The 17,039-nt window shown below is 40.4% G+C and overlaps 1 protein-coding gene and 1 non-coding gene across 2 annotated transcripts in view; one reads left to right on the top strand and one right to left on the bottom strand.

The window, feature by feature from the left end:
- The window catches only part of KCNMB4 (potassium calcium-activated channel subfamily M regulatory beta subunit 4), a 79,037-nt gene that overhangs the window by 39,088 nt on the left and 22,910 nt on the right, over positions 1-17,039 (top strand). The window lies entirely within an intron of this gene.
- Positions 16,698-16,769, bottom strand: TRNAR-ACG (transfer RNA arginine (anticodon ACG)). The gene has a single exon. It is a non-coding gene; the product is annotated as a tRNA-Arg (tRNA).

The following is a 17,039-nucleotide window of genomic DNA, read 5'->3' as shown; positions in this document are numbered from 1 at the left end:
CATGCTGAGAATTATCTGTAAAGAACTCACCCTGCATTATGCTGGGTTGGCCAAAAAGTTTTGGGGGTTTTTCTGTAACATCTAATGGAAAAACCTGGACGAACTTTTTGGCCAACACAGTATATCAATTATAGTATATCAACTTTAGTAGTGGTATATTTAAATTCATCATTCCTTCTTTGGAACAGATACCCACTCCCCATCCATCATCTCACTGCCCAATTTTCAAACTGTTGGGGTATAGACAGAAGTAGGGGTGGTCTCTCACAACTCAGAAGCACTCCAGACATGATTTTAAGTGACTTTGAGAAAACAGAAGTTTGAAGTTTGGCTCTTTTATCATGACATTTGCAAGAGGAAACAAGAGTGCTGGTTGGAGGTGTGAAAAATGGCAGCTCCTTGGTGCCATCTACTCTTAGTACTCTTTTTACTACTGCAAAATATGCAATAAAAATAGACTCACTGTAAAGACTCCCAGATGCTCTTGATAAGGTGAACTTTATATTTAAAGTAACCTTTAGATTTCACTCAAATGCAGGATTGGGGAGAAAATTTATCAAGAAGTTTCCGTTTTCAAGAAAAGGATGTTATTTTAAAAATCTAAGACAAAGATGATTGGAGTCTTAGGTTTCCATTGTTGAAGGCTTATTTAGGTGAGTTACACTCAGGAATAGAATCTGCAGTGGCCAGAGCAGCCGTCAGTAGCCATGCCTGCCCTGGAAGGATGGTCCCCATGAAATCACCCCTTCCTTCTGTGCCACCCAAAAAGCACAACATGGTTTGGTGACTTCATGCCCAGGGCTCGTGGAACCAGGCCCTGGCTGCCTCTATTCATGATCTTCCCATACAGCCTTTTGGCTCTATGACTCCTTCAACCTTGAAGCATCGCATCTCCATACAATGGGTAGATTTTTATTTTACACCCTTTACTATAGGCAAGGTCACAGTTACTTTCCCTATATATTTTTGTCTCTTGTTAGCCTTTCCTTGGCTTATCTTTTCTCAGCAAAACCCTAGCAGTGCCCACTTCTCTCTCTCTCTCAAAGCCTCTCAGTAATGTCCAGCTCTTTGCCACCCCATGGACTGTAGCCCACACGGCTCCATGCTCCCTTTCCACAGTTTTTTCTCTTTTGGCTGTGCTGGGTCTTGGTTGCTGCGTGGAGTTTTCTCTAGTTGCGGCGACTGAGGGCTACTCTTCAGTGGCAGTGTGCAGGCTTCTCGTTGCAGTGGCGTCTCCTGTTGCAGAGCACGGGCTCTAAGAGCTCAGGTTTCAGTAGGTGTGGCTCCTGGGCTCTGGAGCACAGGCTCAGTAGTTGTGGCACACAGGCTTAGTTGCTCTGAGGTGTGTGGGGTCTTCCCAGACCAGGAATGGAACCCGTGTCTCCTGCATTGGCAGGTGGATTCTTTACCACTGAGCCACCAGGGAAGCCCACCAAGTTTGTTTTGAAATCTCCATTCAGTTGCTCGAAAACATCTCTGAGTCTTACTTAGTCTTTCCATACAATTTTCCTCCCTCATCTTTGCCTTCCCCAGCTTCCCCTTGACGAGGACATGTCCCTGGAAAATGGGTACTGATTCCTTAATTCCCTTTGGATATAGAGACAAGGAAGAGTGATCCGTCCTTAGTTTTTGAATTTTTCCTCTTAAGGAAAGCATTGTGTTGTTCTATACAGGTTTACTTTTTAATACTTATTTTTTTTGTCCTAAGTGGATTATAGTTCACAGAGGGCACAGAGCAGGCTTACACATGCACACGTGTGCACCCCCCCCCACACACACACACAACTGTCAAATGAACAGATCCAGCCACTTCACCCGTGAAGCCTTGAATTCATTCTCAGTTGAGGCCCTCACTGTTTTCCATCTAGATTGTTGAAGTGCCCCTCAACTGGTCTTTTAGGCCTGGCCTTTCTCTCATCAGTCATCTACACTACACTAAGTTTTGTTGTACTTCATTTAAGTCTTCCTTGATTTTGTCACAGTCCTTGATTAAATTTTTCTGCCTTCTTATTGTTCATTGGATGAAGACTATGCCCTTCCAATTCCAGGTTCAACTTCTGCTGTTTACTCACATGTCCATAAGCTGGAAAAAGAAAAACAGACGTGATCCATGCCTTCATGGAGCTTATAGCCTATCGTCACATTAGATAGATAATTGCAAAGTGGAGTAAACACCATGAAGGAAAAGCCAGGGATGCTGCGATGAGATCTTATAACAAGGTGGGGAATTTCAAAGGCCTGTATGCATAAATCATAGTTAGATGGAGACCAGAAGATGGTCAAGAGTTAGGTGGGCAAAAAACAAGGGGAACAGTATTTCAGAATGAGACACCACTGTGTGCAGAAGTTCTGAGGCAAGAAGGTTTGGTGAGTTTTAGGACCCAAAAGGCCCCCATGACAGAGGAGCTGTTAGGGAGACGGAAGTGGTGAGTGTTGATTCTGGAGAGAATAGGCAGGGTTTACATTTCTCTTAAACTCAATGAGTAGCCAGTGACGGGGCGTGGTGACTTGACCTGACTTAAAGGTTTGTGCATTCATTCCACCTAGGCCAGCCACCTCAGAGGGCGCCCTGTTTCACACACACATTCATGCCTTTGCCCTGTCTCTCTCTCCTTCTTTCAGCTTTTCCCTTTTGTAGGAATTAGCACACTACAGTGGTAGAGAGGCTGAAACTAGCCACTTTCTAGCATGTGGTCCTATGTGTGCCCCATTCCCTTTGTAGAGGGAGAAATAATAAGGTTATTGTGAGGTTATCAATGAGATAGCACATGCCTAACCCTGAGTAATTCCTATGGAAGTGTTTGCCATTTTTATTTTTGTTACTATTAAGACTTGCCTCAAAGGCCACTGTGTAAACTTCTCTCACCTTTTCAGGTATAATCAGTCCCTCTCTCTTCTGAGTTCCTACAGGGCTATGATTGCTTTTATCTCTCTGTTAGAGAGTTGGCTGAATATGTCTCTTTCTCCTTGGATAGGTTATGACTTCCTTAATGCAGCAACCATGTGGCCTTAGGTGTCTGGTTTACATTTCTTCTTTACCACTTAATAACTATGTGACCTAGGGTAAATTGTGGAACTTCTTGCTCTTGATTTTGTTATATGTAAAATGAGACAACATGGTCTGTCTTAAGGATTTTACTTTTTATTTGTTTATTTTGGTAGTGATCATATCTGCACAAGAATGAGTACTTAGTATATGTATATGCTTTTCTTTCCTTGCCCTGTAAATTTCTAACATCAATGGTGGAAACAACTAGTCAGAGCATAGCCTAATTATTCACTGATTAGATGCTGAGTGAGATCTTGAATGAATACATAATAGAAATTTGATTAATGAGTAAAGTGATGGAACACACAAAAATAACTCCAAGGAAAGAATTCTATTGTGAAATAAAATAAATATGTTGTACTTCTGATCCTGAACAAATATATCCTAATTTTTAAGTTCACCCAGAGTATGTTTGTCCTGTGATATATATTTTCCAAATTAAATTTGTCCTTAGCATTTTAGACAAAGATGAACATAGTGGTCTGAGCTAAAGTTGAATAGAAAGCTCTTTAGAGTACAGTTTGAAAGTCATAGAAAAGGAATGCTCACTTACTTAGGGCTTAGTTTTCTTACCTACAAAATTTCATAGATTAAATGATCTCTAAGAGTCCTCTAAGTTCTCAAGTTTTATGATTTTGTAATTCCCTGATTCTGAAGGTGTGTACAATACAATAGCTTAAAATGATGGATCAAATCCTAATGGTAAAAGAGAAAGAAAATTAACAAAGAACCAAATGGTTAGCAGTCAGGAGCCATTAAGTGTAGGAGCAAAGTGTCCTACCTCAACAGTAATTGAGTTTCATAATGATGACACTGAGTCATCAAAAAAGTTAAATTTGGTTCAATATACTCTCTTTAATAGGTAAGGAAATGTGTAATGGCACTTTTAGAAAGATGTTACCAATTATATTTTAATATTTTTATTGGTTTTTATTCAACTTAAAAGGTTAAACTTCAATTATTTGGAAGAATCACTTATGTGAATACCTACCTCCTTCCCTTGAAATAAACAATATTGTTTTAGGGAGTCCAAAATCTTCCTGCCACAAAATAGCTAATCACTCTTCTATCATGGTATTACCCTTCCTAGCATCCTCGATTTCATCCATTGAATTACCATCATTTTAGTCTATTACTCTTTAAAAAAATTTTTTTTATTGGCAGATAATTGGTTTACAATATTGTATTGGTTTCTGCCATAGATGACAAACAAACATGTGAAAAGATGCTCAACATTGCTCATTACTAGAGGAATGCAAATCAAAATTACAATGAGGTATCACCTCACTCCGGTCAGAATGGCAATCATTTAAAAATCTATAAGCAATAAGTATTGGAGAGTATGTGGAGAAACAGAAACCCTCTTGCACTGTTGATGGGAATGTAAATTGATGCAGCCACTATGGAGAACAGTATGGAGATCCCTTAAAAAACTAGGAATTAGAACTACCCCCATGGCTCAGTGGTAAAGAATCTGCCTGCCAATGTAGGAAACTTGCTGGAGACAAGGGTTCTATCCCTGGGTCAGGAAGATCCCCTGGAGAAGGAAATGGCAACCCACTCCAATATTCTTGCCTGGAAAATTCCATGCACTGAGGAATTCAGTGGGCTACAGTCCATGGGATTGCAAAGAGTTGGACAGGACTGAGCACCTGAGCACATATACCCTATTACTCTTTTATTCAAGTATTTATTAATGACTAGCCTTACACCAGGTGATGGTAATAAGATATAATAAGACTTAGTTTCTGTCTTCAGGGAACTCACTGAGTACTATGAAAGACCAACATGTAAACAAACACTTGAAAGGTAATTTATTCAGTGGTAAGCGCCATAATGACACACACACACACACACACACACACACACCCACACAGTATAGTGCTTAGACCTACTTGAATGGAGAAAAGGAGTGGAGAGAGAAAAACCTTCATAGAAGAAAGTCTGAATTGTGTTTTCTTAAAAAATGAGTATTTTCTGAATTGTATCTTCTTAAAAAATGAGTAGGAATTTTCCAGATAAATGGGTAGGAATTTTCCAGATAAATGAAGGCTGAGGAAATTGGTCCTGAATATTCCTAAAGGAAATCAGTCCTGAATACTCATTGGAAGGACTGATGCTGAAGCAGAAACTCTAACACTTTGGCCACCTGATGTGAAGAACTGACTCATTTGAAAAGACCCTGCTGCTGGGAAAGATTGAAGGTGGGAGAAGGGGATGATAGAGGATGAGATGATTGGATGGCATCACCGACTCGATGGACATAAGTTTGAGTAAGCTCCGGAAGTTGGTGTTGGACAGAGAGGCCTGGCGTGCTGCAGTCCCTGGGGTCACAAAGAGTTAGACAAGACCAAGTGACTGAACTGAACTGAAGGAAAGAGATTTCGGGTAAAATAAAGAATGTACAGAGGCATGAAGATTTGAAATGTCATAGACAACTGAATGAAATGTAAGGCTCTACATATTCTTTGAGAGTACATTTAGGGGAAAAGTGATAGATAAACTTGAAGAGGGTGAATCAGATAGTGCTCTGCTTTTGTGGCATGCTGAGGTTTTAGACTTTACCCTGTATGCAGTGGAGGAGCAACACTCACGTTTGTGATTTAGGGAGACCAGTCTTGTGACTGCGTGGAAGATAGACAGGATATAAGGTTAAACAATTTGGAAATTATTGAGTCATTCTTAACAAGGGATGAAAAGAGCTTGGGCAAAGGCAGGATTAGTGGAGAAGTGAAGGAGGGGTTGGGTATAAGACTGTATGGAAGTGGAGCTCGCAGACTTAGAGATACACCTGTGCATGACTGGGAGTCAGATTCAGAGGAGGATGGATTGCACGACTCTGGTTTGCTGTCCTGGGTATTGGAGGCAACATCAATTAGGGGTCTCTGGGAAGACTTTTGCTTTCCTAATAGAAGCACCATCCCCTCGTGTTTCTACTACTTTTGTCCTGGCAGAGAATTGGTAGAAGTGGCTTGATGGCAGAAGTGCAGAAGCCATATTCCAACTTTGAGGTGATATGCGCCAAGGTGGGCATGCATACGTTATAAAAGGTAGAGCAAAAAAGATAGAAAAAGTCAGCTTTCCCACACCATCACTGAGTAGCTACCCCTGCCCTGGCCCACCTACCTCTGGATTTCTTATTATGTGAGATTAATAATATATGCTGAATGCATTTATAACCAATATGGTGAAAAATGATTGGTCAGTTATAGTTGATTTTGGCTATGTCTTTGCATCTGTTTTTGACTTATGAAGCTCTAAAACCAGATTTCTTTTTTTGGCAATGCCTCTCGTCTTGCAGGATCTAGTTCCCCAATCGATGATTGAATTTTGGCCCCCAGAGTGAGCGAACTAAGTCCTAACCACTGAACTGGCAGAGAATCTGCCAGATTTCTTTTTAATATATTTATGGTTGAATTTAATTGTTCCAATGGCTTCTAAGCTTTCCTTTCATTTTTCTATAAGACAAATTAATAAAGAAATAAACTTATTTTTACTTGTAGACCCCTTAGGATACAAATGGGGAGAAATGTGCATATAAATGTGGAAAAGGATATTTTGAATAAATTTTATAGGGAAATTTTATTGACTTTTGGATGAATTACTACATACTAGACTTATTTAACAAAAATTTAATTTTTAATAGAGCTTTTTACTTTGGTTTTCTGTTTACTCTGAAAAATATTTCTTATAATCTTTCATTAAATAAGAGACTGATTCGAAAGTTGTTTCTTTTTTTTTTAAGGAGTATGGCTTTCTTTTTAGACATTAAGTCCAATGATGTATTTTTGAGTCTTAAAAACTAAAGCAATGAATCTGTATTCTTTTCTGTGTACATTTGTGTCTGGTTCCAATTGAAAGCTCTGTTTGGTCACAAAACCTGTACTTTTTTAAAAACAAGCAATGATTTCTGTGGCTTCTCTAGCATGCTATAGAATATGTATGGAATTCATTTCAGTGTTCTTCCAAAATCTGACATCCAAATGGCCATACATTACTTAGGATATAAATTGGAGAGTCTGTTTTCTGATGGTTATTCAAAGTGTTCTTAATGCTTGCAAATTCATCTCCTAACAGTTTTTATCATCATGGCAGTAAAATCAAGAATTTGATGTTATTAAATCACTTTTCATTTAAGATAGTTTATGCAGCTATTAAACAAAGTCCTGAGGGTATTTGGGAGGAAAACTACAGGAACCAAAGGACAAGTAGGTCACAGAGAGCAGTGCCGTCAGAGGGTGGAATGCAGGGCAGGGCTGTGCGTCAGGAGACTTGAGTTCTATCCATAGCTCTCTTCGTGACTCGGAGGATGACCTTGGGCTACTTACTGAAGAGCTCTTGCCTCAGTTTCATCTTGGACAAAATGGGAGCAGAATAAGCCTCTCACTAACAGAAGCAGAAGATCTTAAAGAGGTGGCAAGAATACACAGAAGAACTATACAAAAAAGATATTTATGACCCAGATAACTATGATGGTGTGATCACTCACCTAGAGCAAGACATCCTGGAATGCGAAGTCAAGTGGGCCTTAGAAAGCATCACTATGAACAAAGCTAGTGGAGGTGATGGAATTCCAGCTGAGCTATTTCAAATCCTAAAAGATGATGCTGTGAAAGTGCTACACTCAGTATGCCTGCAAATCTGGAAAACTCAGCAGTGGCCACAGGACTGGAAAAGGTCAGTTTTCATTCCAATCCCAAAGAAAGGCAATGCCAAAGAATGCTCAGACTACCACATAGTTGCACTCATCTCACTCACATGTCAGCAAAGTAATGCTCAAAATTCTCCAAGCCAGGCTTCAACAGTACATGAACTGTGAACTTCCAGATGTTTAAACTGGATTTAGAAAAGGCAGAGCAACCAGAGATCAAATTGCCAACATCCACTGGATCTTCGAAAAAGCAAGAGAGTTTCAGTTTCAGAAAAACATCTACTTCTGCTTTATTGACTATGCCAGAACCTTTGACTGTGTGGATCACAACAAATGGTGGAAAATTCTTCAAGAGATGGGAATACCAGATCACCTGACCTGCCTCCTGATAAATCTGTATGCAGGTCAAGAAGCAACAGTTAGAACTGGACGTGGAACAACAGACTGGTTCCAAATTGGGAAAGGAGTACGTCAAGGCTGTATATTGTCACCCTGCTTATTTAATTTATATGCTGAAATGCTGGGCTGGATGAAGCACAAGCTGGAATCAAGATTGTCAGGAAAAATATCCATAACCTCAGATATGCAGATGAATCACTCTTAGAGCAGAAAGCGAAGAGGAACTGAAGACCCTCTTGATGAAAGTAAAAGAGGAGAGTGAAAAAGTTGGCTTAAAACTCAGCATTCAGGAAACGAAGATCATGGCATCCAGTCCCATCACTTCATGACAAATAGATGGGGAAATAGCAGAAACAGTGAGAGACCTTATTTTGGGGGGCTCCAAAATCAGTGCAGATGGTGCCTACAGCCATGAAATTAAAAGGCGCTTTCTCCTTGAAAGAAAAGCTATGACCAACCTAGACAGCATATTAAAAGCAAAGACATTACTTTGCCAATAAAGGTCCATCTTGTCAAAGCTATGCTTTTTTCCATTCGTCATGTATGGATGTGAAAGTTGGACTATAAAGAAAGCTGAGCACTGAAGAATTGATGCTTTTGAACTGTGGTGTTGAAGAGTCTTGAGTCCCTTGGATTGCAAGGAGATCCAACTAGTCAATCCTAAAGGAAATCATTCCTGAATTGGAAAGACTGAAGCTGAAGTTGAAACTCCAATACTTTGGCCACCTGATGTGACGAACTGACTCATTGGAAAAGATCCTGATGCTGGGAAAGATTGAAGGTGGGAGGAGAAGGGGATGACAGAGGATGAGATGGTTGGATGGCATCACCAACTCAATGGACATGAGTTTGAGTAAGCTCTGGGAATTGGTGATGGTCAGGAAAGCCTGGCGTGCTGCAGTCCATGGGCTTACAAAGAGTCGGACATGACTGAGCAACTGAACTGAACTGAACATGTAGAGGGTATCAAATCTAGGCAACATCTTCTAGCCATTTACTACAACCCAGAGTGACTCTCTGGCCATTTTTTTGAAGGTATTAATAGTTTCCATTCTCTAACAACTTTTTGATAGTATATGTCACCTCCCCTGAAGCAACCCACTCCATTTCCCAGTGTCTTTAGTTGTCCATAATTCATTTAAGGAAAATACCTAGAATAGGAACATAAGTAGAGATGGATAGGTTACAGTTTATTAAGGACTCGGGGGAAGAGGAAAAGGGGAGTCATTGCTTAATGGTTACAGAGCTTCTGTTTGGAAATAGATAATGGTGATGATTGTACAGCATTGTCAATTTAATTAATGCCACTAAATTTTATACTTCAAATGGCAAATTTTATCATGTGTGTATATATGTGCTTAGTCACTCAGTAGTGTCAGACTCTTTGCGACCCCATGGACTGCAGCCCACCAGGCTCCTCCTTCCATGGGGATTCTTCAGGCAAGAATAGAGTGGAGTGGGTTGCCATGCCCTCTTCCAGGGGATCTTCCTAATCCAGGGATTGAACCCAGGTCTTCCGTGTTGCAGGCAGATTGTGTGTGTATATATATATATATATATAACATATATATGTGTGTGTGTGTTTATATATAAAGTAAAGTGTTAGTCACTCAGTCATGTCCAACTGTTTGCAACCCTATGGACTGTAGCCCACCAGGCTCCTCTGTCCACGGGATTCTCCAGGCAAGAATACTGGAGTGGGTTGCCATGTGCTCCTCCAGGGAATCTTCCTGACCCAGGTATCGAACCTGTGTCTCTTTATGTCTCCTCCATTGACAGGCAGGTTCATTACCACTAATGCCACCTGGGAAGCCCCCATATATATATGTATGTATGTATGTATATGTATGTTTTAACCACACATACAAAAAAACTTCATCCTGGTTAGCACTATGGTCTTGGAAGGAAGGTAGACCATATTATCTGAATTTACAGAAGAAGAAATAGCCTTTAAGGTCATACTACGTGGGAGGAGTAGAGTAAGGATCTGAACCCGAGTCCTTGAGCCTCAGACCGAAGGCGTCCTCCGTTCCACATGCCATTGCTGTGGAGATTAGACTTGTTCTCACTGCTTGTGATGCTATTCTTACTATTGCTTTGAGCTGGCCTGTACAGAGGAAGGCAAAACACTTCTGCCCCCATTGTTCAATCTAGAGACTCAGACTCAGTTAATGAGGCCTGACATGGCATTATTATTATTTTGGAAGCAACAACACACTGTTGATTCATACAGAGCTTATGATTAATCAAACTTACTTGACCCACATCTATTTTATACATGCTACTCTTGAAGTCTCTCCCTATCCTCATTTCTAACATTTCTTTGTAAGAATGATGTTCTGAATTTCAGTGCAAGAATTTGATATCTATATAAATACATACCATTGCTGTTTTCCTGTTTGTTCCATTCTTTTATGATTATTTTGAATCTTGATTCTGGAACACAGTTGTTATTTCTTCCATTGAAAAATGTTATTCTAATTGTAAACCTAAGTGACTTCAATTTTCTTATGCAAGTTATTGATAAAAATGCTGGAAAATACTGAGTCACAGACAGAGATGTGACTATTTCCCTGATAATCTGGCCCTCTGTCCTTACCCAATAGTAGCCAACGCCTTCATATAGTGCTTACTCTGTTCCAGAAACAGTTTAGGTGCTTTACACATTGAATCTCATTAAATCTGCACAGCATCCATATAAAGCATTGTTGTCATAGTTTTCATATTCTGCATAAAGGAATGAAACACAGAGAGGTAAAGCAATTTGCACAGATCACACAGCTAGCAAGTAGCAGAACCAGGATTCAAACCTATGCAGTCTACCTCTGTGGCCCAGGCTCTTACGCACTCTGCTATATAGCTGCTGACATCAGCCAGGATTCTAGCCCATACTGAGGTCGGATAACATCAGGGACTCCATGGAATCTTATCAATGACATTGTAATTATAACATTCTTTAATTGTACCATTGGTGGCAAAATAACCTGAAATGGCAGATAAGGGAACGTGTGCCTTTGCATGTGCTGGGTCCTCTGCCCAGAAACTTGTGCTCCATACTCCTCTTCTTCTTTTGTGTTTGCTCAAATAATACTTCTCTTTCCCCAGACACGTGGAAGTTCTCCTTCCCTTTTATCGCCTCTGCATTTGTACAAATGCATTTTGAAATATATCTCAACAGTAAACAAACAACAGACATTTACAGAGCACCTGGAGTATGTGCCTGGCATTGGTCGATGAGAATACAGGAGCAGACAGTGTTCTGCCCACAGGCTTACCGCTAACTCATAAGAACCGACACACAGGCACCGCCCTGGAGCTGGCCACGCTGTGGCTGCTGCAAGTGTTGTTGAATGGCTGAATGGAAGGGAACAGAGTACTGGGAAATTCATTTAAGATACTCAGATGTTCACCTGCAAACTGTGTTTGAGATTAAGAGAAGGCTAGTTGACTTGGTGAAATTTTAGGATCCCCAACCTGTACCTGTGTGATTCAGTTAGCTGAGGCTAAATTGCACTGGGATAGCAACCTGAAAATCTTAGTAGCTTATAACAATGAGAGTTTATCTTCTGCTTACAGTGCCTGTCTGTCTGGGGCCCCATGCAGCTTCAACCCCTGCCTTTATCACTGCAGCATCCCAGCTGAAGGGGTGTCCCCCTCTCTGGGACATTAATATTAGTCTTGTGACAGAAGGAAAGAACACACGTTTCCTTAGGAATACTCATGCTGAAAGTTTTTAGTGATTTTCAAACTCTTTATCATGTTCAGTCCAACAATCTGATGACTGTGTATGTGTACTTTCTTGAATCTTGAAAATCACCTGCTACCAAGGTAACGTTAAGTTACTGGCACATCCAAGAGAGACTCTATGATTGCCTGATAGGGTCTTTTTAATTTCTCAAGTTTAAAAACTTCTACAATTGTACTGTAAGTCATCACTTTCATTGTTATACACACTTCTTTATAAAACTTTTGTCCTCCAAACATATATATATATAAAAGCAATTTACTAGTTAGGAAAAGAGCTTGACAATTAATTTAGCTAATTTTACTGGGCTGAAGTATTACAATATCTCTTCAGTGCACTTCTACCAAGAAAAATAACTGCATTACAGACTGCAGCAAAACAGAACGTAAAGCTATTATTCATGTACTCTTGACTGTATAATTTAGGGGTTAGGTTGAAGGATTCATTGCTAGCCTTGATAGAAATGCTAGCCTGTTTCTGTTTTCCTACATGCAGCAGCAAAGTATAGATCCTCTGTGAATTAGTCAATTAAAAAAATAACTGTTTAGTGCATAATACATTTTAATGAAATGGGTTTTAACAATTGGGAAACTTCTAGAATGACAATATTATAATAGGCAGTAACCCTGTTTCCTTCAGCTTTTGTACTAATCAAAAAGACTTGCAGTTCACTCTTCCCCGACCCAGGATGTGTTTGTTAGATCTTCTCTTCAAAACTGCCAAAATAATGAAGCGAGGCTGATGGGAGAGAGGTGGAAAGGAAAAGAAATTGTGGTGACTGGCTGATTTTTCTTCATTGAGGATCTAATTACAGGGAATTGGACTTCATCTGCTGCTGCTGCTGCTGCTAAGTCACTTCAGTCATGTCCAACTCTGTGTGACCCCATAGATGGCAGCCCACCAGGCTCCCCCCAATCAGACATTAATCGTGATTTCCTGAGAGTAAGTTGTGAAATGAGTTACAGGATCCTTTTCCGAGGTTTGGAAAAAGTAGAGTGTCTGTTCATCTGCTTGGGCTCATCTGGTATTGGCTTTATTAGGTCCTGGCAGCATTTCCAAGCATGCTAGTCCTGAAGCAGCGTCATAGGAACAGCAGCGCTGGTAGGCTTCTTGGGAAGGGTAATGCGACCAAGCAGGGCTGGAGCAGATGAGTCGAAGGAACGGGAACCACTAGTGACAGTAGGTACATGCACATGTGTTGCTTGGAAAGGCTGGAGACAGATTTTTAAATAACCGAGCATGAAGAGAAGAAAAGAAATTTTGTGATGACAAAAAGCATAGTGTACACGATCACTCTTGGAAATTATCTGGAAATAGTTGGCACAGTTGGTAAAAACACAAGCAAATACACTTGACTGTTTATGCAACTACATCAATGGTATTTATAATTCCAAACAAATATACATGGCCTTTGAAAGAATTCCCATGAAGTCTAGGATCCTGCTCTCCCATCCCCCCATCCCATTTCCCCATCCCCCAGATTTGCTTAACTGAAACTCTGTGTTGCTGGATTTTCACTCCCTTCTTATTCCATTGACATTTACCGAGCTTTCCTTTTGAGCTTAGCTCAGTGTCACGCTCTTCTAGGTGTGGGAACCACTGGAAGAAAATCCAGGCTTTGTTGAGTTGGGCAGACGTCCTGAGATCACGCTTTGTGGGGGCGTTTGCATTCGAGCTGAAGGTGGGTGAGTGAGCCCTCGTTGCTCTGCCTCTGCTTCAGTTTTGCTAGTTAAGGAACCCCTGCCATCTTGATTGTATGTCAGAAATCATGGGGGCAATGTTTTCTCTACCGCCCTTTAAATGCCACTGTTCAAACTGTATACAATATGCCCAGCATACTGTAGATGGGAAGAAGACACATTGACATTTGGGGAGATTCCTTACCTGCCTCATTTCCTTGAGACCAAATTCTGAGGCTCTTGCCAGCCTTACAAATACCCGATGGGATCCCTGCTTATATGCATATCTGGGGTGCATCAGAATGTTTGTCATCTTCTCCCTGGAAACGGTTTCTCACACCCACGTTGCAAGTGTGTGATCTGAGATTCTGTCTCCTGCTACTTTTCATGTCCTCTTTGCCTGGAGGGAGGGCTGCGAATATGATTCAGCTTAGGGAAATGATACAAAGTATGGCTGTTAAAGTGATCTGTCAAAAGAGTCCTTTCTATGTGTGCAGTTACTATGCTGGGTGCAGCCAAGTCTTCCTTTACCTGAAACAGCGGAGTAACTTTGAATATGAGAATCTCAGAATCACGAAATCAGATGGCCTGGGGGACACTAGCTCAATTGTAGGCCTTTGGATATCATTTTATTTCATTTCAAAGGGGAGCCTCTACCCTGTTTTTGAAGATTTTGAAAAAAAAAAAAGGCACTTAATAAAATCTGTGATTTTTTTTTTAATATAGTGTTTTCAGCCTTTTCTATAAAGAGAGCTTCTCTTTCTACTTTGGTATTGGCTTCACAAAGTGACTAAAGAGTCCTGTTACCTTTCAGCAGGAGGAATATTGAGATATCCTGGTTAATCAGTACTGTTGATTTTAGTCCCTCCCAGTCCCTGGCTTGCTAGGAAGTCTTGCTTGTATCACTGAATGCTCAGGCATGCTAGATCACAACAAGCATCTTTTGATGTTTAAGAGTTAGTTAGTCTAGGCATTTCCCTGGCAGTCCAGTGATTAAGACTTCACCTTCCAATGCAAGGGGTGTGGGTTTGATCCCTCATCAAGGAACTAAGATCCCACATGCCGCACGCCGAAAAACCAAAACATAAAACAATCTATATTGTAACAAATTCAATACAGATTTTTAAAATAACCCACATCAAAAAATTATTTTAAAAAGTATTAGTCACTCTAAATAAGAAATTGAAAAGCCAAAGAGCATTTTGACCATTGGCATCATAAATCAACATTTCTAATTTCTAAGGATTTCTCTCCAGGAGTAGGCATTGCTGAAATGGAAAACAGGTTCTGAGAGATTTCCTTTGGAAACAGAAAGGCCCACTCTTCAACTTCCCCATTTCTGATTAAAATCTGTTTAATATGAGATTAAATTATTAAATATGAGAAAAATAATTGTATGGAAGAATGCATGCTTTTAGGAATGTGTTGGATAGAAATTATGAAACTGTTTTTATAAACTAGAGATAAAAGGACCAGAAATCAACAATATTAACATGACATGATCAAACTTATGCACTTATTATCTCTGAATTTCTCTGGAAATTCTACCTCAGTTTTAAAATTCAGAGCTTTGAAAAGATTTGAAGGAAAGATAATGGGGAAAAAGTTCAAGAGGGTCAAATTTATAATGTGGTATGGCATTGTAGTTAAAATTAATACAGAGAATTACTCATGACATTGTTTCATGAAAGACTGAGTAAAGGAGAATCAAGAATCTTTGGACATATTTGATAAAGTGTAAAGTTGAAAGGAAAACAGAAAAGATGTATTATTTTATTATTATTAATGTATTAGTTGATGTGGTATTATATTAATGTATTATTAAGATGAAAAAAAGTTTATAAAAAATAAGGAGGCAGTTCCTTAGGGAGGATTAAAGTGGAGGATTGAAATTTTTGGAGCTCTATTAATGATTAGGAACAGCGGGTACTGGGGGATGTGCTGGAACTCCAGGAAAACAGTGCAGGAAAATGGTGCGGGTGCAGGAAAGAGAGGTGTTTTGTAATATTTTTCATCATGTGTATTTTGTGTGTAAATGCTTTTGTCATAAAAGAGCAAATGTTGAAAAAAATGAAAAAAGTAGATTTTTTTTAAGTAATTCAAGTTGGGATATTAGAAAAGAATTTATTCTTTAGTTTTTTTGTCTTGTTTTTAACTTTTGTTTTTTGACTGTGTCACATGGCAGCTGGGATCCTACTTCCCCGACCAGGGATTGAACCCACGCTCCCTGCATTGAAGTCTTAACCACTGAATCTCCAGGGAAGTACTCCCTTGCCTTTTTAAAAAGTTCCTTCTGTTGATGATTTAATTCTGAATGACTAATTGGGGAAAGGAGTAGATAATTTATGTAATTGTCTAAATAATGGCCCCTAAAGATATCCACAGCACTTCCCAGGTGGCACTAGTGGTAAAGAACCCGCCTGCCCATGCAGGAGACATAAGAGATGTGGGTTCCATCCCTGGATCAGGAAGATCCTCTGGAGGAGGACATAGGAACCCATTCCAGTATTCCTGCCTGGAGAATGCCATGGACAGAGGGGTCTAACGGGTTACAGTCCATGGGGTCACAGAGAGGGGGTCACAGAGAGTTGGACACGATTGAAGTGACTTAGCACACATACATGTGAAGATGTCCACATCCTGGTCTCCATGGATTTATGGTACCTTACCTTGTTACCTTATGTTACCTGGTGTAGTAAAAGGGACTTCACAGATGCAGTTAAGTAAAGGGTCCCGAGATGAAAGGTTTATTTGCGTTATCTGGGCAGATCTGAATTGACAGGGTCTTTATAAGAGAGTGGTGAAGATCCAAGGAGTGGCATAAGATGAAACAGTGGGAGCAAGAGACTGGAGTGATGCTGAGAAGGGGCCAGGAGCCGAGGGATGCGGGAAACCTCTAGGAACTGGGAAAGGCAAAGAAACGGATTCTCCCCAGAGCCTTCAGAAGGAACAGCTCTGCTAACACCTCCGTTTCAGCACAGTGAATCAAACTTCTAACCTGCAGAACTAGAAGAGAATGAATTTGCATTGTTTGAAGTGAAGTGAAGTGAAGTCACTCAGTCATGTCTGACTCTTCACGACCCCCATGGACTCTAGCCTACCGGGCTTCTCTGTCCATGGGACTTTCCAGGCAAGAGTGCTGGAGTGGGTTGCTATGTCCTTCTCCAGGGGATCTTCCCAACCCAGGGATCGAACCTGGGTCTCCTGCATCGTAGGCAGACGCTTTACCGTCTGAGCCACCAGGGAAGCCAAAGTGAGAGTGAAGTCGCTCAGTCGAGTCCGACTCTTTGCAACCCCGTGGACTGTAGCCCACCAGGCTCCTTAAAGCTGCTAAATTTGTTAGAGCATCAGTAGGAAACATACTGGTAGTAAACTGTAGATAGTATTAAGTGTAATTATCTTTTACAATGAATGGCTATGAGCCTCTCTTCAATTCTAAAGCTTTTAAATTGCCCCAAGTTTCTAAAGATTTTGAATCTGTGTTGTGTTCTGTGGATTGACGAATTCATTTCTCCA

This window comes from Ovis canadensis, chromosome 3 (genome assembly GCF_042477335.2).
Source record: "Ovis canadensis isolate MfBH-ARS-UI-01 breed Bighorn chromosome 3, ARS-UI_OviCan_v2, whole genome shotgun sequence".
NCBI lineage: Eukaryota > Metazoa > Chordata > Mammalia > Artiodactyla > Bovidae > Ovis > Ovis canadensis.
This window is presented reverse-complemented; position numbering and strand designations above follow the sequence as displayed.